The sequence below is a fragment of the Balaenoptera physalus genome, assembly GCF_965194825.1.
Source record: "Balaenoptera physalus genome assembly, chromosome: 7".
In the NCBI taxonomy this organism is placed as follows: Eukaryota; Metazoa; Chordata; class Mammalia; order Artiodactyla; family Balaenopteridae; genus Balaenoptera; species Balaenoptera physalus.
In genome coordinates this window covers 76,129,578-76,157,317 of record NC_138886.1, presented here as the reverse complement: position 1 = coordinate 76,157,317, position 27,740 = coordinate 76,129,578, and the positions used below count along the sequence as shown (strand labels likewise).

The following is a 27,740-nucleotide window of genomic DNA, read 5'->3' as shown; positions in this document are numbered from 1 at the left end:
TGAACATATTTTATTATGGCTCATTTGAGCAGATAAAAACATATTTTATATGTGATTTTTAGAAATCAGTCATATTCAATGCACTTTATCCCTTTATTTAGACTTACTCTTATTTCTTATAGAACCTTTTGAAGTATTTAAGTCATGGGCTGAATATTTGTTCATTTACTCTACAAATGAGTAGTATAAGTCTATACCATTTAGTGGAAATACATGTTGGTGTTCCACTGACTGTCAGTGTTCTTATAATGTCAGACTTTTTTTCTGGTCATATGTCTACATCAGCGAAGTGTTTTTGTCTTAGAGTAACTCACTATAGTTCTATATGAGATAAAACCCTCTGAGCTCTGCAGTCACACTTTATTCAGTCATGTGATAAATGTTAGTGAAAAGTATTCCTGCTTGCCATGGTCACTACATATTTCCTATTTCCAACTTTACTACACAACTTCCAATGACTTTTGTTGAAGACAAAAATGAAAGAGCAGGGTTTAGAATTTCAAGGAGGAGCTCCTTGGTTTAACCCTCAAAAGCAGCCAGAGGGAAAAGATGGCTCACAAAGCATCAGCAACAAGTTTTTACAGGTAACTTTTCAACAGCAGTTGTGGAATCCAGAAGATGATTGTAGAATGAATTTTTAACAGATACAGAAGAGAACTGTCAATTTAAAATTTTAAACCCAATGGAACTATGTTTTCAAGAACCAGGGTAAAACAAATTCAATTATAGAAAATTGACTTCCAAAGAATATATTTCAGAAAGAAAGAATTGATACCAGAGGAAAATCTGAGATGAAAAAAGGAAAGTGAGCAAAGAAAATGACATGTATGTTGGTAGATTTAAGTCGATGTCCTTTGAAAAGACAAACAGAGTAATGTCTAATTGGTAGGACTAAAAGTATTTTTAAAAAGCTTAGGGTAAACTGTCGAAAAGCAATTTAAGGTAAGCCAGGAGGGGGTCAGAATTTAAAGTACTCTAAGATCTTTTTGCTGTTTGAGAGGAGGTTAAAGACACTGATTAACGTTAGACTTTAAGTATTCACAGTCACACTTTAATGGTGACAATTAACAGACTGTAATTTGTATATATAAATATCAAACCATTAGAAGGAAAAGATCAAATGAGAAAAAAATCTGATTAATCAAATGCATTTCCAAGTAAATCCTAATATAATTGTAAAATGTATACAGAAAAACAAAGGATCAGTGAAAGCCAATTCATGAAGAAGAAAATGCAGGGTTAGTTGTAGTACCAAATATCAAAAATTGATTAAAAAACAGTAGTAATTAAGACATGACACACAGGTGAAGGAATATGCAAATAGGCCATACAATAATATGGCAGACATAATCTTGCAGACCACTAGGGAAGAGATGAGCTATTCAGGAGACATTACTGGAACAACTGTTAATCTGTATGGAAAAAAAAACACAAAAAAACAAAAAAATCTGGGTATTTCCTTCAAACTAATACATGATACAAAAATCAGAAATAATAAAAGAAAACTTAAAATTGACTACCTTAAAACTGTAAACTATTCATCAAAGGATATATAAAAATGAGGAAAGTCATCACAAAATGATAGAAGATATTTACAATATGTAAAACCAAAAAGGAATTAGTATCTATGATACATAAAGAACTTCTTCAAATTAGTAAGAAAAAGACAAGCTACTTAAAAGAAAAAACTTAAAGGCAGAAGAATAAACAGGCGTTTCACAGAAGAGAAAACTGAACATTCCACTAAATACATAAAAGGATATTGTCTCATTTTTAATCAAGGAAGTGCAGATTAAAACCACAATGAGATACTATTAGACCCACCAAATTGGAAAATTTTTTAAAAGTAGGATAATAAGTCTTAGTGAGCTGTGGAGAAAGGAGACTTTTCTTACGTTTCTGGTATGTGTATAAATTATCCAGTAAGATTGCTGATGTGGGCATTTAATGACCCACAAATTATTTTCCTATGCATATAAGCTAGGAAAAGTTCTACATATGTACAACAGAATAAATGTGCATCATTGATTATAATAATAAAAACTGGAAGCAACAAATTTCCATCAACAGGAGAATGAATAGGTAAATTGTGGTTCAGTGTTAACTAAACAGCAGTGAAATGAATGAAACAGATCCTTAAATCAGCGTGAATCGCATCAACATAACGTTGAACAGAAAAAAAAAAGTGAGAATAATACGTATGCTTTGATACTCCTTGTATAAAATTTTAAAATATGTAAAAATAATATTTCAGGCTATATGCATATGTATTATAAATATGAAGAAATGGCCAGGGAATAATAAAAGTTCTGAATGCTGATGACCTAAGAGGGGAAGAGAGGGGAACAGCCTCATAAGGGGCTTCAACGATAAATGAAATATCCTATTTCTTAATGTGGGTGTTCTTTTAGCACTTTTCATACATTTTATTCATAATACATTATAAATATAATTTCATAAGTATAAAATATTCTATAATTTAAAAATGAAAAATAAAATTCCATAATTTAAAAGAATAAAAAGAAAAAAGTTAAGTTACTCATACTGCACCCTTATCACTTATCCTTATATAAAATAAAACCATCAGAATGAAATAAATTCATTACAAATCTTCTTTTAGTTAAAATCAAATTAAATTATTCCAGGACAAAAAAATCAACATACAGTACATACAATTAGCATTGTTTAGTGCATGTGTCTGACCTTGAGTAAGGTACTAATTTTGCCAGGCCTCAGTTTCTTCATCTCTAAATTGAGATGCCTGGATCAGCAGACTATTCTAAGAGTTGGCCCTGCAGTAAGTTTCTATGTGCCAATCTGGTCTATAACTTGCATGCCCTCTCCTCTAGACAGGAGCACACATTACAAGTTGTGGTTTCTGAAAGGCAAAAGCCATGTCTTTCAAGGGCATACCTGCAGTGCATAGGTGTGAATTACCTGACATGTGGTAGATGGTCAGTGGAGTAAAGGATTCTGGCATTATATGCCAGTGAATGCTGGGCATGCTAAAATCTCATCATAGCCTGAAGTCATTATAAAACCAATTGGATGGTTTTACAACCACCGTTGCAGGGATCATGGATAATAAAATATCAAAAAGATGAAACATTCATCAATTTTAGGAAATATATTTTTCACATTTTGTCTTCTCTGAACTCAAGGTAGGTCTTGCAATAGATGACAACTTTGTCAACTGTTGTCAGCCAGGGAGCACTTGTGATGCAGTTGTCATTGTCTGATTATAAACTTAGTTGTTATTCCTGGTGGCATGACACACAATAGAATTCCTTTGATGTCTCAGTCAACAAATCATTTAAGGAAAGAATGAGTCTTACTTGTCCTCTCTGAAAAGCCTTCATTGAAATAATCTGATACAATTAAGAAAACCCAGCTTCAGAAATAGTAAAATAGATATATTTTAGAAGAAATTCTTGGAGAACATCGTAGAGCACGCTTTTAAGAAAATCTCCATCAAAAAATGACCTTGATGGCACAGAGAATAAGACTGAGTTGAAAAACACAAAGATAAAGAAATGTGAGTTAAAAATAATTCAGAAGAGTTTCACTCTAAATGTGAATAGACTTTAGGAAAACCTTAACCAATGGGTGTGGCCTACACCTTCTATATATGTAAACAGGAGTATATTTTTTAAAACAGTTTCTCCTATCAAAAGTGTTAATTCCCAGTTAAATCTTAGTTACAGAAACTGGGAACCAGGAGAGGGCAGCAGAGAACTAACCTAAAATAGAGTTTTCTGTCGTACTTTAACTGTATAAAGGGCACTTCATACTTTATGAAGTTCTTTCACATATATCAACTTATGGCATCCCTACAACATAGCTGGGGCAGGCCAGTTATTTCCATTCTCACTGAAAAGACAAACTGAGACTTGGAGAAATTAAGTCACTATTTTGAGGTGGTCCAGCTAAGGGATGGCCTTGACTTTAAGAAGGAGTTGGACTTCATGTGCATTCTGCTCCTTCAAATGCCAGTAAAACCACTGAGAAGCCAAGGGGGTGGTCAGAAGGAGAATTAGAGATGGGGTCTGTTGAGATCCAGATCAAATAAGCTCAGGACCAGGGTGTGTGTGGAAGACATCATGAATCAGGATGAAGATGTGAACTAAGAAGTCAAACCAAAGACCAAGGGAGTATAAGTAAATACCAAACCAGTCCATGGTCACTAGAGAGCAGAGACAGGTCTGAACCATCAAATGCAGACCTGAGACAGAAAAGACAGGAAACCCCAAATGGCGTGCTGTGTTATCAGAGCACCGTGAGTACTGGTAGGGTCTCAATCCCTGCCCTTTCTGGTCTTTAAGTGGACTAACCTCAGATATATTAAAAAACAGAATAGCTCCTGGCCCCTCAGCAATAATATTTGAGCAAAACTCCAGGGTATTTCGTACTGGTGAAGTTACAGATGAAATGAACAAAAGATATTTGCTGTGTTCCTGCCTCACTTCCTAGCAATTAAAAAACAAAAACAACAACAACAATAAAACAATCCAGAGGGAGAGTTTCTGCTTCGTTTACCAAGTGGTTATTGCTTAAAAGCTCAAATCAGAAAATGGAATATTTTGAAGCCCTACTGGGAAGGCATATATGATTCTTCACTCCAAAGAAATTGGACTAAACCTTTTGGCCTGATAAGTGTAGTCTAGGTGAAGTATTACTTTGTGTTGTCAAGATTCATTTCTTTACTGAGCAGTCACTTCATAAAGCAAGCTATGTGGTTGGGATTTTGAAGGCTTTTATTTCTGCTAAAAACTCAGAGATGGGAAATGTTCTGAGGCAAAGAGGTGTAATCTCTACTTAATATTCTCCTGGATGGCCACCTCTTGGGAACCACCCCAAAGAAGAAGGTTGAAAGGTGTGCCTACAGCTGTGTTTTCTTAGGAAGATCGTTCTCAGCATGCAGAATAGAGAAGTAGAGTGTCCAGACTCTGTCCACAGTGTGTTCAAGACATCAACTGCAGGTGTCAGTAAATATCAATATTAAACTAGTCCTCCTCCCAGAAACCACATGAGCAGGAAAATAGAAGGATTCAGGATTCTTTATTACTTATTTAAATAAATCATGCTTTGTGCTGGTGGATGGAAGACAGGATATTTGTAAGTAAGCACTTATGTGTAGGAGGGTGATGAAGATAGGATGGTCATTTCTTGTTGTGACAAAATCTGTACTTTACCTAGACCATTATGTGCAAATTTTAGGAGGGCTTATGAGGCATAGGACAGGATACAAAGACATTGAGAGCTGAATGATTCGAAGTCATACAGTCATTTTATTAATGATGTCTTTGACTCTTTTTTTGTTTTCACTCTAGGATAACAAATACAATTCCTAAATATATTTTTATATTTATATCTATATTCATGTCTACATTTATATTTATTTCCAGAATAAAGAGAAAGCATCACAGAAAGAACTCAAGCTTTAGAATCAGATGGACGTAGATATGTAACATATATCCACTTTTTATCACTCATTTATTAGTTGATTTTGGGTGAGGTACACAATATCTTTGAGCCTTAATTTCCTCATTTGTCAAGTAGAGATACAAATACCCACATTATTATTATTTTTAAGGGAAGTGAATAAGTATATATTCCCTGTGGTCTTTAGGTTAAAGGCAGCCAATCTTTTCTTTCTATGGAAGCTCCCATAGACATACCTTGAGATTTATCTCCCCTCCTTCAGAATGCCATTCATATTATTTCTGTGCTTGGAGTTATCCTTTGCTAATTTAATAAATATCGAGCACTTACTAAATGCCAGTAACTGTCCTAGGCCCTTAATAAAAGGGACAAAACCCCTTTCCTCAGGGAACTGACAGTCTAGTGGACCCTCTATTCTCTTTTTCTTGCTCACTTACATCTTTAGTCCACCTGTCCTCCAAACTTCACCTCAAGGGCTTCCCATTCTGTGAAAAAATTTTTTAATTTTTTCTACCGGAAACAGTCTTTGTGTGCTCTGAAATTCTGTAACATTTTCCCACGTTCCCTGCTCACGTGGCTGTTTATCTTCTTCCCTGTACTGTAGGGTTTTTGCACATGTCCTTTCAAATTGCATGCTTCTGATGGTAAAAGGTCTAGAAGATAAGCTTCAAAAGGACAGCATGATTCAGTGTGTTTTATTCACTGGGTATCCCCAGGAACTGTAGTGGGCAAATACAGGTTTTCTATAAATATTTTGCATGAACGAACGAATGAATACCTTTGCATCTTTCACATTACCTTGCTGTGTTGTGTATGGAGAACTGGATTTGTACTCAAAAGTCCTGAATTTAAAAAGCAAGCTCAAAAGTTAACTTTCCCTCTCTGAGACTCAGCTTCCTAATATGGAAGATGGAAATAAGATGTTTGCTTAACATATTATAGAATTGCTTTTAAGATCAAATTAGTGGGATGTATATGGAAAATAACATTGTTTGTTCACTGCTAAATGAGTAAAAGTTGTTACAACTAACCCTGTAATGGTTACTGTTGAATGAATGAATGCATGTGTTATGGACTAAACATTTGTGTCCCTGCAAAATTCATATGTTAAAGCCCTAACCCCCAGTGTGATGGTATTTGGAGATGGGGTCTTTGGGAGGTAATTAGGTTTAGATGAGGTCATGAGGGTGGAGCCTTCCAGATGGGATTAGTCCCTTTTAAGACGAGATGTGAAAGAGTGCCACCACCTCACCCCACTTTGCTTGGGGCACAAAGAAGTCATGTGAGAACACAGCAAGATGGCAGCCTCCTACAAGCTGAGAGAAAAGGGCTCAGAATGAAATCTACCTTGCCAGCATCTCGATCTTAGACTTCCCAACCTCCAGAACTGTGGTAAATCTCTGTTGTCTATGCCACCCAGTCTAAGGTATTTTGTCATGGCAGCCTGAGCTAAGGTAGCATGCATGAATGAATGAATGAGAAGGAAAAAGTAGGATTCCATGAACTTTGAGCAATTTAGTGATTCAATCAAGAGGTAAATAAAGGCATTCTAGAGGGGGCAAAGGCTTCAGTCATTCAGGAAAATTAATTGATGCTTAAAAGTGCTGTGGTGTAACTTTGCTGAGTACATTTCCCGAGATAGCTTTACTCCTAAGTTCAGGACATAAGGGAAAGAATTAAACTATGTATTAGAGATGGGGAGGGGGAAGGGTAAGCTGGGACAAAGTGAGAGAGTGACATGGACATATATACACTACCAAACGTAAAATAGATAGCTAGTGGGAAGCAGCCGCATAGCACAGGGAGATCAGCTCGGTGCTTTGTGACCACCTAGAAGGGTGGGATAGGGAGGGTGAGAGGGAGAGAGACGCAAGAGGGAAGAGACATGGGGACATATGTATATGTGTAATTGATTCACTTTGTTATAAAGCAGAAACTAACACACCATTGTAAAGCAATTATACTCCAATAAAGATGTTAAAAAATAAATTAAAAAATAAATAAATTATGTATTAAGAGACTGAGGTCTCAGTGGGTGTCACTTTAACTCTCTGATCCTCTATTGTCTTATGTGTAAAATGGAGATTGGAATGCCAAGCATATCCACCTCCTAGCATTGTTGTAATAATCAAAGAAGTTTATGTGTTGATAAATGACTTTTAAGTTATTAATTGCCAATAAAATGTGAGATATTAGCAGTAGTAGCATGACATTAAAGACTCATGGTTTGTGCCACATCCTTTGCTTCTCAAAATGACATTTTTTTACCCAAGATTTATTTATGATCTAGAAATTCCTAACATCCTGGAGTTTATTGACAGTAGTAAGTTTTGGGTCCACACTACAATCCTGTGAATCATGTTTTGCAGGGAAGAAAGTGGCCCATAGAGGCAAAGTGAACTTTCCAGGGTCACACAGCTTGTTGATGGCACAACTGGGTTCCTAAAACACATGTTCAGTAACTCCAGATGTGGACCTTTTTCCAGTAAAGCACAAAGATCTGAGCGCTCTTGTTTTCAAATACAATACCTTTTTTCAGTGAGCCCTAGTATTCCTTACTATCACACTTAATCCAATAAAGGTAACATCCGAGATTTTTGTGGAATTTTCTGGTACCTTTAAGTTTTGGTAAATGTGCAATATTCTTACTGGTAACTTATTTTCAAGGTGCAATTTACTAGTGCATCCCTGGAGAATGGATTGGCAGTTGCTGATATTTAACTTTTCACAAAGATTTTTAAATGGCCTGGTACTGTAAAAAATATTTTGTGCTTGTAAATATTTTAAAAGGTGTGTGATCCTGAATATTTTGAAACTTTGAGTGCTGGCATATAAGAAGAAGACTGAGGTTCATAATCCATATCTGTAGATATTAGTTATTAAGCAAGTAACAAGATGGGTGGAGAGGTCTAGAGTGTATTTAAACCTCTGGAGGAAGGATGGTGATGAGATGTAGAATTTTAAAATAGAATTTTGAATATAGCATGTAACTAGGCACATGGTAGGAGTTAAAAAGAAATTGCTTCACTAAGCGCCATTATTCTGAAGAATGGTAAGAATAGCAAGCAAAGACATTGATGACCTCAGAGAAACATGAATAACATATTACAGCTCAGAGTATATTGACAGCCTAGCCTGACTCCCGGGAATTTAGAGCAAATTTGGCATTCAGAAGCCAGATGGGTTTCTTTAAGACCCCCTCTATTTTTTAAAGACCTTGTTAAGTCGGCCTTGGAGGAAGAATAAAAGATAATTTTTTCTGGAGTGAGATACATTTCTTCCCTCTAAATCTTATCATTCAATGGCAGTTCAATAAGGGAAGCCTAAGCTCAGGATTTTGAGCCTCATGTGGAAGGGGACCTGTCTCCATCCTCTGGAGTATTCCTATTCTCCTAGCTAAGATTTCCACCTAGGAAGCCCCAAAGGGGCTGAGGTCATGATACAATTTCAGGACCACAAGGAGCCCAGCTGAGAAGCTTTTCCTCTAAGCATGAGATCATGGCCTCTTACTGTGATTGCCATGGTGCCACTCCTGAACTCATGCCACACAGGCAAGTAAAAGCCAGGAACTCAGTATTCCTTTGACCAAATGAAACATAAGCAACCACTGATAATTTCCAAGCTTTGTTCTCTCTTGCTGACCACAAATATATCAAGAATATGATACATGGCAGCCGATCTGACAGTCAAAATCATGAGGAAATCCAGGCTCTCTCTTTGGTATACCCAAGTCAGTAGGCTTCATTTGCTTAAAGATGAAGTAAATAAGGGAACAGGTATTGATTCTGCCACACTGAAGATTTCCAGGGGCTTTGCACAAATCAGACCATGGCATCCTTGTTCAGGACACGCTTCTCTGAGGTGCTGTTTTGGGCATAATAGGATCCATAAAAGAACCTCTTTGGCTAGGTTTTATTTTTGGTATGTTGTCAAGATCTATATCGAGAACACTATCTGCGTTAATGTGTTTTTGTGTGCGTGTGTGTGCATATGTACAACTCAAAGTTCTTTCCTGTACCTGTGAACAATTGAATATTGCTGTGTTTAATTTGTGAGCTGCTGCTATAAGTTTCTTTCTCATGAGAATCAAAACTTTATCACTATCATCATCACTAACAATTACTGAGCCCTTTACATGGAGATTAAGGTAGGTGGTATTAGCCCCATTTTATTATAGATGAGAAAACTATAGTTTAGGAAGGTTAGATACGTTTTAAAGTTTACATAGCAAAATTTTGGCAAAGTCAATATTCAAAATCAGGGGCTATGGCTCCAAAGGTGCCACCTTTTACCATCACACCACGTTGCGTCCAACACATGCTCACCCCTATTCCCAGGAAGACTTAAAATCTAAGGAGTAATAGAGGAGTTTTGTTTTTTTAGTAACCAATATCTTGAATCTGACTCTCTTAGACTTTTAGAAGGTGTATATTTTGAAAAGATAATTAAAAATATATATACTGTTAAAGGTAATAAAGACCCAACACAACATAGCAAATGTAAAGCATTACTCTTTTATCCATGCACCTCTTAAATATGTGCTTTTGGATAATTACTGCCCACTCCTCTACCCCCTCATTCACAATAGCCTCTTTTTAGGTCATTCACACATTTATTCAACAAGTATTTTTGGAAACACCTGCTTTGTACCTAGCATTGCTCTAGGGGCTAGCGATATAGCAAAGAAAAATCAAATGCAGCACTCATCAGAATACAGAATAAAAAATGTGCTTATTAAAATTGATATTGAGACAGGAGTTGGTTTATTTTTTTATGTAGAGTCCAAAAAAACCAACAGTTTTATCACTTCCAATCTCGCTTTAAAACAAATCACACCCACAAGTTAGGCTGTACACATCCTGCATGGAGGGTCTTATACTAATTTCTATGGAGCTGTCAGAGAGAAGAAAACGTGTCTTGTCCTCAAGTAGCAAGGGCAGGGAAGCTGTTCTTCCAAGAATCTGCATTTTTCCAAGACTCTTTCTAGGACTCATTCTCCATAATATATCCGCTCTTTAATATGTTCACTGAACCCTGTGTGTTTTCCAGGTGTCCTATGGTGTAAGTCTTCAGGGATTAGTCATTTCCACTTGCCGGTGCCATGCCTAGCCAGATCTGATGCAAAAACCATTTCCCCATCATGCCAATTGGCAAAGATTTGGGGTTGGGCTTTGTTCAGGCAAAACAGATGAGCCCTGTAAGGGTTAATTAGGACGAGAGCCCTTTTCAGCGCCTGAAATTGTTTACTTCAATCATTTTCATGCAAACTGCCATGTTTCACTTGGGTACTAATTGTGCCTGATGGACCCATTATTTTGTAATCAGAGCAGTGCCTTGGCTAGCTCTCTGGGGGTTAATTAAATGAAGTAGTGCCCCGGATATTACTAGCAGAGAGGACACTTGAATTTCTCACCAACCGTACTGGAGAAAGTCCTGTTACTATGAACAATCGGGTTTCTCAGCACCAGTGGTGCCTTGCACAGCTGGAGTTTATTAGGTTACTGTACCAAGACAAGCCCAGCTGATGTATCCATTGCAGTCCTGCCTGTTTTGGCCCGTGTCCGCTCACAGAGGACTTGTGCCAGTGGGCTCTGGAAACCCCACCTGCATAGAGGCAGCCCTGTTTTCTGCAGAAGATGATTCCTGCCCCGGGTTAAATGTGTACACCTCGTGGAAGTGTTGGTGTCTTTAAGCCAAAGGCACTTAGAAGCTAGAAAAACAACAATCTACTCGGAACACACTGCACTAAACACAGCAAGAGCCAACAATGATTGGTAAGGTGATCAGACATTTTTCTGATATTGTTATGTCACTGTTGCTGCTGATGGGGGCTGACCTTGTAACCTGCCAGTTCTTTTCCCCTCATTTCATTTCTTCTCCCCCTACTGAATTTCTAATGCCAGACTCTGTGTAAAATCACTGCATGTTATTTTTTGTCTTACGTTATATTTTTATTTTGCAACAAACCCACTGGGATTTAATAACCAGGAGAGAGAATTGTGTATTGAGGTGTGAATGAGGAGAATGGTAAATTCTAGAGCTCAAATGTCTAAGCCCTTCTGCATTTGGGGCCACTGGGGGAAGCAGCAAACCAGGAAAGAGGGATTATTTTTTTAACCTGATGCTGGGTCCTTAGACCCACAATATCAATTATAGTGTAGCATTTCTGTTGCATATAGAAGTGTCTGAACTATAATCATAGGTAACTTTAAAAAATGGTCTTGGAAGAGTATAAATTGTTTCCTATGGACTTAGCTCTTACACAGTCTTTATACCAGAAGGACTGTGGTTGTTTGAGGGTAGAAAATGTAACATGATGGAAAGTGCACACGATGGAGAATGAAGACCTAAATTCAATTCTTATTTCTTCCATGTATGAGTTGTGTGATTTGGGGCAGCTCACTATACTTCTATGAATCTCAATTTCCTTATCTTTATTTTTTTTTTAATAAATTTATTTATTTATTTATTTATTTTGGCTGCATTGGGTCTTCGTTGCTGCGCACAGGCTTTCTCTAGTTGCGGCGAGCGGGGGATACTCTTCGTTGCGGTGTGCGGGCTTCTCATTGCGGTGGCCTCTGTTGTTGCAGAGCATGGGCTCTAGGTGCGCGAGCTTCAGTAGTTGTGGTACACGGGCTCAGTAGTTGTGGCTCACAGGCTCTAGAGCACAGGCTCAGTAGTCGTGCCGCATGGGCTTAGTGGCTCTGCGGCATGCGGGATCTTCCCAGACCAGGGCTCGAACCTGTGTCCCCTGCATTGGCAGGTGGATTCTTAACCACTGTGCCACCAGGGAAGTCCTCAATTTCCTTATCTTTAAAATGGGAATAATAATACTGACCTACTTTCTGGATTGTTGTAAAAATCAAGCATAGTGCCTGGCATATATTTTATGGCTCAATTAATATTATGTGAAAGACTAACTGGATTAAATTTTTAAAACACAGTATTCCAGAAAAATGTTCCAGAGGTATTAAGCATTTACAATCATGTGTAAGGCTTAAAAACAAAAGACTTTGTAGTGATACATGATATTTTATTACATTCCTCCATTTCCATACAGACAAACAAGTATAAACTATTACTAGCTATATTCTGCAACTTGTGGATTATTCCAGAAACTAGCCTGATACTGAGAGCTTTCTGTCTTGGATCTATGATTTTCTTCTGTCAGGGCAAGAGAATGTCAGAGCAAAGTTACATCCTTCTGAATCCGGGTAGAATTTTGCAGTGTGGGATAAGGAATAGGCGTAGTACTAAAAATATATTAGGTATGTGAAATGTCCAGAATAAGCAAATCTATAGAAACAGAAAGTAGATTCGTGTTTGCCTAGTGCTGTGGGTGGGAAAAGTGAAGAGGGAATGACTGCTGATGAGTACAGGACTTTTTGGAGAACTGATGAAAATGTGGTGATGGTCACACAACTCTGTGGATATACTGAAAACCATTGAATTGTACATTTTACATAGGTGGATTGTATTAAATGTGAATTATATGTCAGTAAAACTGTTATTCCAAAAAGGTACATTTAGAAATTATACTATACTTTCATACATGTATTAGGGAATACAGTGCTAGAACTGGGTAGATATTGATGGTTGTATGGCTCTGAAGTGGAAAATACTGATTCCTTAATTAAACGTTCTAATAGAGAAAGGAAGAGAGCAGAAGATAGTCCCCAGTGCTGTGGCATCATAGAGCAGTGCTGGGGAGGACTGCATTCCATGGGAATCGGACAAGGTATATCAGATTCAGATCTCAGTCTGCAGCCGCTCCATATCCCACTTCTCTTTCAGCCTTGAGTTATTTTTTTCTGTTTCTGCACTTAAATATCTGGACTCATCAAGCCTGTGCCTCTGGGAAGTTTAGACAAAGCATTGGTCTAAAGACTTACTCACAATGAGACAGAATACCTTTCATACCCCAGAGCCATCCCATTTTTCCTCAGTGCTTAAGAAATATATATATTAATAATACATCTCATATAATAATAAGGATTATATTAATATATAATAGCTAGTGTATATGTACAATTGTTGCATACCTAAGAAAAATAGTAAATGTTAAATAGACTAGATTTAGTTGGAATAATCTATATTTTCAATGTCTTAGAAATTGTAATGTCTTTATTCTTTATCCCATCATCCACTAATCTTAGCTAATGTATTAGGACAGGATTTAAGTTCATATTTCAAAATTTCTTGATCGATTGGGAATTTTATGAGGTTTTTTTTTCCCTAATTAGACTGTTACTGTGTTTACCTTTTAAATTGGTTGAAAGTTTATACTAGAAATTGGAGGCAACTTCATTCTGCAAGTTTCTTGTAGTTCATTTATGCTTATATAATTTGCATTTTTGCTTTATCTTCAAACTCTGGTTTGCTTGCAAGGAAGTTTTTAAAGCCATTTGTCTACTTTGTGACATTTATTTAGTTTAAGCCTCTTATAGAAACTGTACATTTACTTAAGCAATTGCAGTGTGTTGAAAAACAAGGAATGATTTAGGTCTCTTATACCTATTTTTATACCTCTGTATGATAGCACTTCCTCTCTTGCCTAAAAATACCTCGGATACCTTTTGAAATATGGACCATATATGGGTGACAATTAGTATGTCATATATCCATACAGATTAAAGTTTTTTCTTAATTACAAAATACATATATATAATTATAATATATATATTTTCTTTTGAGCATGGCAGTGATGGCATCACACCTCCTCCGCCCACCACTATTAGTGAGAGCATCCCATCTTAGAGACCAGTGGAATTGATTTTCATGATGATAGGATCAAGTATTTTTACCATTAAACCTTTTCCTATCAGCTAGCAGCTGGAATTATTTACCAGCAAGCATAAACAGCTAAGAGGGATGACTTTCTGACTGGCACAGCTACTTACTGAGAACTTACTAAATGTCAGACACTATGCTTTGTCTCTAGAGATATAAAAATGATCAAATCATATTTTTGGCTTTAAAGTAGCTCAAGGTTTAATAGGGGAAATCAATCGATAAAAAGAGTTATGATGCGGTGTGATCTGTGCTATGATATAACAGGACACAGAAGCAGAGAGGACATTAGGGAAGGTGGCGATGATTAAGCTGACTTTTGAAGAATAAGGAGTTAACTACACGTAGAAGTAGAAGGGTAGCCCAGACACAGAGAAGATCCTACCTGATTTTTACCAAAAACTTTGGCTGTAACAGGCTTAAAGAGCAGTTAATAAGTAAAACTGGTATTCAAATCTCTGTATTCTTGATTCTCCACCATGCTGCCTTATGAAATGCATAAAGAAGAGAGATCTCTTCTTTACTTGGATAGTTATTTTAATATGCATTAGCAACTGTCAAGCATTATATACAGGCTCATTTTAACAACATAGATTGGAACTTCCCAAAATGTATCTTGTAGAACACTAGTCCCTGAAAATGCTTAGTAGTAAATGTTTCCATGGTTAAATAAGCTTAAGAAAGGCCGAATATTATGTTTCCTTCTTGTAGATTTAAAACACACATTAACGTAAATTGAGTTCTGAGAAGGCATGCAGTTTAAAAACAGCAACAATAACTTTAACTTTGTTTAACTTAGTGGTTCCAGAATGAGTTAGGCATGGGATATATTTCACCCCAAATAAATTGGAATAAAATTAGTATACCCAATACCTTATCAGGAAGTAAAGGACAGATTGGCTTAAGTTAGTTTGAATTTTTTGGTAATGGATCATCAGTTATCCCATTCATAATTGTAACAGCTGCTACTTCAAAATGAGAATAGCAAACATTATATAATCATGTAGATTTTTATTTTATTTCATGGTGTTCTTCGATCATTTTATATAGCACCATCTATGGAAACCACTTCTCAGATTAACCTAAATCAAGATAATCCCTTAAAATCCCACATAATATTTCTGTGAAAATTGTATAGTATTTCAATATAAGGTCATATCCATTCTATCATTCTTAAAAGAAAAGAATGGACTGAGTGAATTTGCACATGTCAGATATACTATGACACTTCATTATAAAACAAATGCTAACCCCTCAACTTCTCTCGGTACGGACTGGGATTCTTTGGAGTTGCAAGTGGCAAAAATACACCTCATACAAGTTGAAGCCATGGGGCCTGGTTCTTCTGCTTCAAGAACCAACAGAATGATGGGTGGCAGTACCAAGATCATTCTTAGAGCTGCAGATCCCATAGTGCATTTACCTTGATAGCTCCTGCCATGGGCTGATTGGCTTGGGTGAATCACTGCCAGGAGTGGAGTAGTCAGGCCTGGGTCATATGCAAATCACTGGAGCATCACTGGAATGTGAAGGGGTGGGGTAGTGGGGCAGATCAGCTGAACCTCATGAGCTCTGAATATTTATTCAAGAATGTGGGAAGGATCGTTTTCCCATGGAAAGAGTGCTAAGACAGGACAAAAGCATTCACTCTTAACATTTGCCGTATACCTATTCAAACCAATACAGGTTGTGACCACATAGAATACGTAAAAACTTACACTTACTTCTTCTAAATCAAATTATATCCATAGGCTTCAAATAGAACTAAAGAAAGCTATTTAAATTTTTAAGAGAAACAGAATTTTGAGTATATCTTTAAAAAAAGATAATTAAAATTTTTAAGCAACATAGCAGATGGTTAACGAAAAAGTTTCCATAAGTTCTTTTCTTCCATGAAAACCTAACTTAAAAGTAAGACTGCTTTTTTACCTAAGTCCATGAAATAGATGAAAAAGTATGAGAAAATACATTGAAGTCCTAACATTCCAATGAAGAGTCCTATTCAATGTGGAAGCCACAAAATTTCTTCATAATTTACTAAAGTTGGGCCCTATTCCCCTTCTTCCATAAGTTTTAATGCTTTATGCATTAGTCTTTTTTTTTTTAAGATGTATCTGATATTCACTGAAATGTAAGATTTTTTTTTTAAATTAATTAATTTATTTTTTTGGCTGTGTTGGGTCTTTGTTTCTGTGTGAGGGCTTTCTCTAGTTACGGCAAGCGGGGACCACTCTTCATCGCCGTGCGTGGGCCACTCACTATCGCGGCCTCTCTTGTTGCGGAGCACAGGCTCCAGATGCGCAGTCTCAGTAGCTGTGGTTCACGGGCCTAGTTGCTCCGCAGCATGTGGGATCTTCCCAGACCAGGGCTCGAACCCACGTCCCCTGCATTGGCAGGCAGATTCTCAACCACTGCGCCTCCAGGGAAGCCCTGTGCATTAGTCTTGATGCAAATGCCCTTATACAGTATTGAATGTGATGGAAATGGGCAGTGCCCACAGTGGCCTGGCCCTTCAGCGTCCATGGCTGGGACTTGTTCATTGAGCTGTCGTTTCCCCACCACCTGCATCTGCTCTGTCAGGACACTACTAAGCCATTTATAAACAAAGCAGAAGACCACACTAGTACAAGGAAAAGGAAAAGAATTTGAGGCCTGCTCCTTATTCATAAGGAACTAAGTCTGTGGGAATGTAGGAAATAAAACCAATTCATACATGAAGGTAAATCACAAGGAAAAGGAAGAAAGAGTTTTCAGCATTTTGCTTTGAAATGCATTCCGTAAGTAAACCATACTATGGTTTCTGGAAATTCCTTGATTGAAATCTAGGATCCCTCTGGGAGGCTGTATATTTTATTGTAGATTTGTGTGGGATTTTTATTGTTCATTTTAATCAGAAAGCAAATTATGTTTTGGTAATGCCTATGTAAGGGATTTACATTTTTAGAGGAAAGGAGAGGACACATTCATTTATATAACACTGTAGTATGAGGCGTGCACACAAAGATTGAGGAATGTGTGAAAGTAGGGCTTAGGTAGTTAAAAACCTATATTTCTAAACAGAATAAAAATCAAAAACTTAGGCTCAGTAGAAAAGCTTAAAGAAATATTGAAAATTAAAAATCTTTGGAAATTATAGTCTGTAATATGATCATCTCTACTTAAAATTCAATATCCATAGGTAATATCAATATGATGTTTTTGGTTTTTATTTATAAAACTATTTACTATAATTTTTAGTAAATTAGTTTATAGAACATAAAACCTGTTCACAAGGAAAGACAAACTCAAGTTAATGCCTGTTCCTTGCTTTATTTTATTTTAGAGGTAGGAAGAAAAGAGGGAGTGATAGAAAAGGTTTAAGTTTCTTATTTCTAAAATTCTGATAAACCTAGATTGTGGAGCTTCACATTTCAGCCAATAAATATAACATATATTAATTCTCTAAAACCCACAATAGATACTATGTTAGTTAAGGTGTAGATAGAAAGAAGCTTCTATATATGTATGCAGGTGTGGCAATAATACTTGGAAACCAAGGCAGGTCTTATCAAATGTCTGCCTCATTTATGAACTACACCCTCTGTAGTCTCTAAGTAATAGTGTTAAAAATAGCCAAACCAACAGAAATGCCAAGTCACAAGGAAAGACTAAGATGTAACTATAGCTCCTCTGGCTCAACTAAGTGAAAGTAAAAGAAAGTGAGAGAAGGTTCCTGGTCCTCTACGAATTTGTCTGTCTGGCCCTCCTTCTTTTCTTGTGGTCAACATTTCTCTTGCTACCCTGATGATAAGTACAGGAAGGGCCAGGGTTCCCAGTGACCCTCTAGCATGAACACCTTGAGTTCTATTACAGGCTCCCCCTCATCTCTCACCGGAGTCCCACTCCCACATCCCACTTCCGCGCAGCTCCATTACTTCAGCAAATCCACTCCCAGGATTTTGTTTCTGTCACCTGGGCTACAAGCTGTCCCCCACCCCCTTCCCCCCCGCAACCCCCAGCAGAGTGCTGGGTCAGTGGGAGAAGGTGGACTGAGAGGTGTCTGTAATGAGGAGACATTTTTGAGTGGTGCCATTGGCTAGTAGAGGGGATAAAGTTTTCAGCAAAGCGGCAAATGGGTCAGACATTCCCCATGACTCTGAAAGCAAGACATCTAAGAGGGTTGTTGCCCGTAGAGAGCCCTGGATAAATCTCATGAACATGGTGTGATAGAAAGAGTCAGTTGAGTGTGATCAGCTTTGTCTTGAAGGATGTGATTATTTGACCCCCAAATAAGAAGCTTTGAGCTTCATTTTCTTCATCCTTGCAACAGAAATTAACTTATCCATTCCATATATATTTATTAAGCACCTACATTGTGACACATCTTGTGCTAAGTGCTGGAGTTACAGAAGGACTTAGAATAGACCCTCATCAACTGGTAACTGATATTAAATACAGACTGTATAGTACTTGCCCTTCCTTTCTCCCCCATGGCTATTGTTCATCAATAGTTGTTTATATTTTATTGAATATTTGTTCTGCAGCTAGGTGTTGAAAAAATAATAACAATAACAATAATTATAATAAAAAATCAGGAACCATAGTCCCCAGTTGCAAGCAGCCCATGGTCTAGCTGAGAAGATATAATCAGCTCTGAAAGTCGAGAGTAGCTCAGATTCTTCCCTGCCTTTGGCATTTACATCTCTGTTCTTTAAAAATACCAATATCCAATCCTAATATCGACCTATTAATTCAAAATCTCAGGGTGAGACCTGGACAGCAGTTTACTTTTAAATTCTCCAGGTGATCCTAATTTACAGCCAGAGTTGAGAACCACTAGTCTAATCGTTGGCAACCCCTGACCCACAATACCTTGATGGTAAATATTGCCAGAACTGCAGCAAACTATGTTATTTCCAGAAAGAACTCAGAACTTAACACCATCAGGTGAGGCTTTAGACTCTTTGAAGTTGGGATTAGTACTTCTTTAAAAGTTTGACCAGATTTGGTTTCTATGCTATTAATTTTGATATAAATACAGATATATAAATATATATTAAACTGTATACAATTAAAATTTTTTAGAAAAGATATGCTCACAAAAGCCAATGTTTTCTCGGCCATCATTTATCACCTTGCTTCTCCTTAGCATTCCAGTTTTATCTGTTTTGATCTCTCCTTGCACCCTGAGATCCAGCCGTACTCAACTGCCAGCAACACCCCCCCAGAGTTTTTCACCTTCTCTTTGCCTATGCTGTTGCTACTGCCGGGTCCACTCTCTCCCCCTCCCTCTCATCTAATTCCTGTCCCTTCTCTTGGACTTAGTGTAGATACCATTTGCTCTGTTAAATCTTTCCTGACTCCACATCGAGTTAGGAAGCCTCCCTGTGACTCCCATTACACCTTACATTTCGTCTCTCTAGGCCTTATCACATGGTCTTGCTTATGTATTGCTCTGTATTCCTCTCTAGACTATACGTTTCATGAGAACAGGAAGCATACCTGTAATAGTTACCATTTCATCCCCATTTTCTACATACTGCCAAGCATGTAGTAGATGCTTAATAAATATCTGTTGAATTGAATTTATATGAATACAGATGTTTGTTTATGCACACATACAACAAGTAAACTGTGGTATCAATTATCTAGCTCTTGCAAGCGCAAATCACTTTCACATTAAAATTGTCATATAATTGGTGTTTTCCTCTGAGGAAACCCTTTCATGCCAGATTTCATGCATTTGAGAACTAATAGATGTCACTTCTCTCCCACTTATCTTGGCCTCCTTGGGCTTTAATTCATTATCTGTAATTGTAAGGCCCTTCCTGTCAGAAAGCTTGGGAGTGAATAGCTGAGGCTCTTTATAGCTGAAAAGAGCTTTAATTTCTCAGTCCCATCCTTGATGCTGCATGCCATAAGTTCACATAAAATTAGGTGTCTGCTATTGTGATTGGTAAAGGACTTCCTGGGCTGTATCACGCTCTCTCTGACAGATGGTGTTAAAGCCAGTCCTGGAGTATCTTGGGAATTGATGTGCTTAACAGTGAGAACCAGAGGTCCCAGAACTAAGCTCTTCTTGGAAGCCCCCAAATTCCCTACAGTGGATACTGACTCCTATGTATGAGATGTGAGCAATGTGCTTTGTGTTGAAGTGGAAATAATGTTGCTCAAATGATAGCCTAATAAACTAGTCATTACTTCTAATTGCTGGCATTAGGACTTTACATTTCCATTCTCCAGGATTATTGTCGCTTTCATTATTAAGCAGCTCTCAAACTTGCAGCACTTTCCAACTTTGTCAAAGATCAAGTTGCCAAAGGAATAAACTGGGGCTGTCTTTTACAGAATTCATACTTTTATTGCTCAATTCACTACAGAGAACTAAATGCATGCTTCTTTTTTTTTTTTTTTTTTAATTATTAGCACCTTTAATTATTATTTATTTATTGATTTGGCTGTGTTGGGTCTTCGTTTCTGCGCGAGGGCTTCCTCTAGTTGCGGCAAGCGGGGGCCACTCTTCATCGCGGTGCGCGGGCCTCTCACTATCGTGGCCTCTCTTGTTGCGGAGCACAGGCTCCAGACGCGCAGGCTCAGTAGTTGTGGCTCACGGGCCTAGTTGCTCCGCGGCATGTGGGATCTTCCCAGACCAGGGCTCGAACCCATGTCCCCTGCATTAGCAGGCAGACTCTCAACCACTGCGCCACCAGGGAAGCCCCTGCATGCTTCTTTAATGAATTAAAATTTAAATCGGGAACACTGGCTGGGCCCAATTCACCCCTGCTGATGCAAAGCTGCTTAGCATATCAAAGTGATAGGAGCTCAGAGAGCACAGTGCAAGAGACAACCCTAACTGTATAATGAGAGAGAGGACACACGGAATTTGAGGGAATGCCTGCAGTGCCCAGGGCAATTGTGATTTTGAATATTATATACTTATTGTTAGATATAAGAAATTCCAACACTCTGCTGTGCAAACTTTGTCCCCCAGACTCTCTTGCATAATTTTAGATGGACTGTGTATCCTATTTTTTATTAACTTGGGTTCTGTGAAAAGTACATCTTTGTTCTTGATCAGATCCTTGTTTAAGTACATCACCTTGCAAGTTCTTCAAATTCCAGTGATGCTGAGTTATTGGAAAGAAGAAGGATGATATGGAAGAAAAATGGTACCTTGGAATTTGAAAGAGTATAGTTGGAATTCAACTATAGCATTAGGCAAGGTTTGAAATCTTACCAAAGCTCCCTTTCAGACTTATTGTGAAGATTAAATGAAATCATTAATGACGTTTGAATGAGATCATTGAGATTTATTCAGCTCCAAGAGGCAGAGGTTTATATCTGTTTTGTTCAGTGCTATGTCTCCAGTGCCTAGAATAGTGACTGGCCCATAGTATTGACTTCATAAATACATTTTGGATAAATGAATATCATATATACGAAATACCAGCCACAGTACTTGGTGCGTAGACGTATTCAGTAAATGGAACTTTCTAGGATTGTTTCCAGAATTAATGGGAGACAGGAAAAATCTACTCAGTAGACAAGATTTCAGGATGTAGAATGCTGTGGAGTGACATTTTGAAAATGGATTAAATTTTCTGCAGGAGACTGAGGTTTTGTCATATGTCTTATGAAACTGTCCCAGTAATGTGTCTGAATATATCCTTTCTTATGGACTCAGTCTTCCCATTGGAGAAAACGAAAGCTACACTGGCTGATTGTGCAGAGTTATGACATCAATGGTGTCTGTTTCCATGATACCCTGGAATGTGGCTCACCTAACTGTCAAAGCCAGAACTCTTGCAAAGTAAAGGTTTTCACAAAGTATCATGTGTAGGAAAATAGAACCGTGGAGAAAATCTTGGAGGAAGGGTTTAACTAAAAATCTCTGTTTCATCTTCTTATATTTCTCCTACACTTGTTACTGATATGATAGTATACAAATGTCCAAATTTGGTGATTTTAGTTGAAGGAAGAAAGAATAGTAAAATGAATATAAAATCACCAAATCTGAACATTTTGCCACATTCACACATGTGCTCTCTCTATATATATTCATAATATCTGTATATATGAAATATACATGTATTCATATATCTATATGTATAAATATACATGTATACAAATAACATACATATTTGTAAATAAGTTACAGGCATCATGGCATATTACCCTAACTATTTAACTATCTCAGCATCTATGTCTGAATACCTAGAACTCTGTTCTACATAACCACAATAGCATTAGTATACCTAAGACATTTAACAGTGATATGATAGTACTATTTGATTTGTGTTTCATAATCAAAATTTCCCAGTCATCATATTAATGTCCTTTGAACTATTCTTATTAGTATCCAACCAATGATCATACATTGCATTTAGTTGTCATGCATATTTATTGTCCTTCAACATTGAACTCACTTTTTAAAAATCTTTCACAATATTACTTGTGAAGAGTCAGATTGTCTTTGCAGAATATCTCCTAATTGGGATTTGTCTGATTATTTCCTCATGATTAGATATTTAATGGTTTTTATTAAGAATCCAGATAGGTGACTTTATACAAACAATCTGTATTTTATTCGTCTTCATTTTTATGTCTTTCCTACCAGTATGTGAGCTTCTTACAGAGAGGGGCCGTGTCTTATTCGTCTTTGTAACCTCAGAACTCAGCAGTGCCTGGAGCACGTGGGTACCTAATAATTCATCATCGTCCCCCAACCTGTTCCTTCTTTTCGTTTCTAATTTTAGTTGCTGTACTACCATTCACTCAACTACCCATACCGGGAAACTAGTTAATGAACTTGACGCCTCACTTTCCTCTCCTTTTCCTCCCATCTCTAAATAATCACAAAGCCCTATCTGTTATACCTGCGCGATATTTCTCCAACATTTCCTTCATTTCCATTCCTATATTAGGCCTTCAGCATCCTCTCCAGAACTATTAGAGCAGCCCACTAACAGTCCTTCTTACTGCTAGTCTCGGCCCCATCAAATCCAACTTCTAGCCAGTTTTGAGAGTGACCCATTTAAAAAACAAATCTGACTATATTGTTTTCCTGATTAAAATCCTTCAAAGGCATCAGTGATTTATGGTATGGGGTCCAGGCTCTTTAGCCTGATAAAGAAGCCCTCTATGATCTGATTGCCTCCTACTTCATATCTCATCCTGCCTTGTACCTTTTGTTCCAGTTAACACTGAAACCCTTGAAACAGCACTTCATTTGTTGAAGGCCAGCTACATGTCAGGCACGTTAGTGCCTCCTTTACATACACGATCTCCTCTAATCCTTATGTCAGTTTGTGAGGCAGGTGGAATTATTTGCATTTTAGAGATGAGGAAATGATTTGCATTACCCAGCTAATAAGTGGTAGAAACAGGACTTAAACACAAACCTGAAGGTCTTGCCTTTCCACCCTGCCAAGGTGGTCTCTACTCACCATGCTATTTCTTACCTTCATGCCTACTCCCTGCATGTAACACCTTTCCCCCAGCCACTTATTCTTGTCGCATTGTAGAACTCAGAGCTAGTATCTTTTATTACATCTTGTGCTGGATTAGGTACCTACTTTTTACTTCCCTGGTGGCGCAGTGGTTAAGAATCCTCCTGCCAGTGCAGGGGACACGGGTTCAATCCCTGGTCTGGGAAGATCCCACATGCCATGGAGCAACTAAGCCCGCGTGCCACAACTACTGAAGCCCGCGTGCTCAAGTGCCGGTGGGCCGCAACTACTGAGCCCACACGCCTAGGGCCCATGCTCCGCAACAAGTGAAGCCACCGCAACGAGAAGCCTGCGCACCCGCAACGAAGAGCAGCCCCTGCTCTCCGCAACTAGAGAAAGCCCGCGTGCAGTGACAAAGACCCAATGCAGCCAAAAATAAATAAATAAAATAAATAAATTTATAAAAAATAAATAAATAAAATATCCTGGTATAACTCTAGTGCTGTACCTACATTATAATTTAATGATTACTCTATATATCTTTACGTCTGTCTTTCCCACTCGACCACCAGAGCTGAGACCATATCGTGTCCTTGTTAGATATCCAGAGTAGAGTCAAAGTAACAACTCAGTAAATATTTGCTGGGTCAGTGCAGTGGATGATGACAGACCACAGAGCCCCTGATGCTGCCATGTTACACATTGCTGACTTGTATAAAGACTTTGTATACACTTAGCAAATTTTCAGACACAGATTTGCAGTCGAAAGAGGTAACTAAGTTGTGTGACAGAACTCAAATTCAGTATTGTCTTTTCTTTTAGAGGGGGGTGCATTTATTGTCACTGTTCCCAAATGTACAAAAAAAAAGATAGAAAATAAGCCCCCAACACAGTTCCCCTCACCCCCGCAACGTTGCCCCCAGCACAAACAATTTTGCCCAAAACCACAAACATAAGCTGGTTCTGGTATTCTCATAAACAGTGCAGCTAAGAAACAGTTTAGAGAAAGTTTAACAGGATTCAGATTCTATCCATTCTGTCCTCTCAGCCCTGAGAGGTAATAATCCCATATGGGTCCCAGTCCTCCCCAATGGTTTTCCCATCTCTGGTGGAAGAGTCCTTTTTTTTTTTTTTTTTTGATTTATTTAGTTTTGGCTGCATCGGGTCTTAGTGGCAGCACGCGGGATCTTCTGTTGCGGCGCACGGGCTCTTCATTGTAGTGCGAGGGCTTCTCTCTAGTTGTGGCTATGCGGGCTTTCACTTCTCTAGTTGTGGCGTGTGGGCTCCAGGGCACGTGGGCTCTGTAGTTGGGGCCCGTGTGTTCCAGAGTGCGTGGCCTCTTTCTGTTTGTGGCACGCGGGCTCTAGTTTAGGTGTGCGAGCTCAGTAGTTGTGGCACGTGGACTTGGTTGCTCTGTGGCATGTGGGACCTTAGTTCCCTGACCAGGGATTGAACCCACGTCCCCTGCATTGGAAGGCGGATTCTTTACCACTGAACCACCAGGGAAGTCCCTGGAAGAGTCCTTTTACAAAGTGGTATATTTGGCTGCTGCTTTAGAGATACTCCTGTGCTGCCTTCTTCTTCTTGGGTTTTTCTTCTTGAATTACAGGGGCGGGGGGGGAGGTGTTGTGGCCTCTCACTTTAGATAGCTAATAAAATCACTTAATTCATGGCCACCTTCGTATTTCTTTGGATTTAGCTTCTTGTTGGCTGGAGAGAAGCAAATGGTAGGAAAACCTCTAACTTCATATGGAGAAGGCACATCATTGGCTGTGGCATCCATCTTGGCTATGATAATATCTGGGTCTTTTCTGAGCTTCTCTCCCAGTTCTTTATACTTAGGCTCCAGATTCTTACAGTGACCACACCAAGGAGCATAAAATTCAATCAGCACATCTTTATTTTCATCATTCACTATTTCGTCAAAATTCTTTGCTACCACTACCTTTACAGGCCCATCAGTGCTCTCTGGGATAGGCTCAGACTTCAGGTATCTCTTCAGGTTACCATCAAAGTCATCCTGCAGGAATAACTCAAGAGCCTTGCCATCACACGAGAACTCCTCCTGCATGACAAACTTCTCTCCTTTTGCAGTTCTGATAGCAACAACAGCAATCTCTCCAGTAGTGCTTTCCAAGCCAAAATCAGAAAGTTCATGGCTAAAGGTTTTGCAGCTAGCTACAGCAAAGTTGAGTTTCTTCCCAGCATCCAGGAATTTCTTTGCCACCATCATCACTCTGTTTCTCCAGAAGTTGGAACATTTAGCATTCTTTTCATAGTCCGCATCATAGGAAGCCATAAGTAAGTCCTTACCCTGTATCAAATCTTTATTGTCTTCTGTCATGTGAGGGCAGATACCAAAAATGTTTTCCTGAATACATTTTTTTAATCTTTCCACTGGTCATTTTCTGTTCTGTATGTGCCAGTCTTGTCCTCAAACTTGTTCATCAGATGTGAAGGACAAAACAAGGTGATAATCTCTCCATCATCATCATACTTGTTCACCAGAGACTCAACATTGGTGTGTGCAAATCGGTAGTTATCTCTCAAGTTGCTGGCTGCTTTTAGAAACTCAGAGTGAGTTTCACTGAATAAATCCTTGAAAAAACCCACTACAGAAGCATCTTTATCACTAAGGAACTTTTCAAATTATTCCTCAGTCCTGAAAGGAACTGAAGCTGGGCCAGCCTGCTTCTTCAGGTGCTGACAATTCTATCATCAGTCCTAGGCCCATCATAGCACCTAAAACAGAATGTAAAACTTTTCAAGAATAGTGCTTTAATAAATAATGATTTAAAATTAAAATAATTCTCCTCTAATACTGTTAGTCCTTTTTTCATTTTACAGACCACTGCATTTACTTTGTTACACTCAGGATAAAATACATCCTGTGGGCATGTAAAATGCAAAAAGAAAAATGCATGCATGAGCTATTTTCATTAATGATGGTGTTTTAAACATGTCTATATAGTCTTCATAATTATTTTAATTACTGTATAATATTTTGCTGAATTGATTTTATTATCTATTCCTGTAATCTTGGACGTTTATGCTTTTTTTTCAGTCTTTTGGAATCATAGATAGCTATTCTGTGCATAGGTTTTTGTTTCTGTTGAATTATGCCATTAGGAGAAATTCTGGAGTCTAAAATTTGGATCAGAGTATATCCATCTTTATTATTCTTACTATATTGCCTTACAAAAAGAATGTATCAATTGAAATGATCATTATAAATAAGTGAAAACAACAGATTCCTTAAACTTTAACCAGCAATGGGTACCATTTTTAAAATTTATTAGCTACTTAAATAGGTGATTAAAGGTATCTCCAGGCTCCATCAAGGATGGTCTTTTCCCCTGTATTTCTTTATTACTGATATTTCTCTATGTAATTTTTGTGTTAATGTCATGGCTTATTCGATTTTTAGATTTTGAGGTTTTCCTTCTGAATTTGAATGAACTCTTCATATATTACAAATGTTAATTTACCTGACATTTTCAGTACAAATATTTTTCTGAATCAGTTGTTTTTATAGGACAAAATTTAATTTACAACATTTTCACTTACAGAGGCTTTCAGTTTCTGTATATTCAGTAGTGGCAACACATCCCTCTGCATTTCCTCAGTGGATTCTTGTATTGTGTAAGGTGTAGCTCTAACACTTTGGTTTTCTAAATTGTCCTATTTTATCTTAATACAACTTATTAAATAAGCCTCTTTGTCCCTCTATTTGGGAAAACTGACTTAGCTTTCCACATAGTTTTGGGTTTGTTTCTAATGTTTCCACCTTTTCCTGTTGGTGTGCCTTTCTGTGTTTATGTCAATACCACAGCTTTAAGTTCTAATACTTTTGTGTAAGTTTAATGTCTGATATGGCTAGATTTCTTTCTCTTTTCTCCTGTTAGGATTGTCTATCAGAGTTTTGCCTTTTCTCATATTTTTCATGCAAATTTTATTGCAATTTAAAAAATCATATTGCCATTTTTAAAATTTATTTATTTTATTTATTTTTGGCGGCATTGGGTCTTCGTTGCAGCGAGCGAGGACTACTCTTTGTCGTGGTGCGTGGGCTTCTCATTG

At 37.8% G+C, this 27,740-nt stretch overlaps 1 protein-coding gene and 1 pseudogene across 8 annotated transcripts in view; one reads left to right on the top strand and one right to left on the bottom strand.

The window, feature by feature from the left end:
* The window catches only part of LINGO2 (leucine rich repeat and Ig domain containing 2), a 1,218,611-nt gene that overhangs the window by 1,088,606 nt on the left and 102,265 nt on the right, over positions 1-27,740 (top strand). Inside the window, exon 1 of one of the 7 annotated variants that reach the window (XM_082467581.1) lies at positions 628-11,216. The exons of the other annotated variants lie outside the window; for them this stretch is intronic. The gene's annotated coding sequence lies outside the window, so the exon portion shown is untranslated. Of the gene's footprint in view, positions 1-627; positions 11,217-27,740 lie in introns of those variants that run through there. 7 annotated transcript variants of the gene reach the window in all.
* On the bottom strand, positions 20,608-27,398 carry LOC309663554 (protein disulfide-isomerase A3 pseudogene; annotated as a pseudogene). The gene has a single exon. The product of its transcript is annotated as a protein disulfide-isomerase A3 pseudogene (transcript).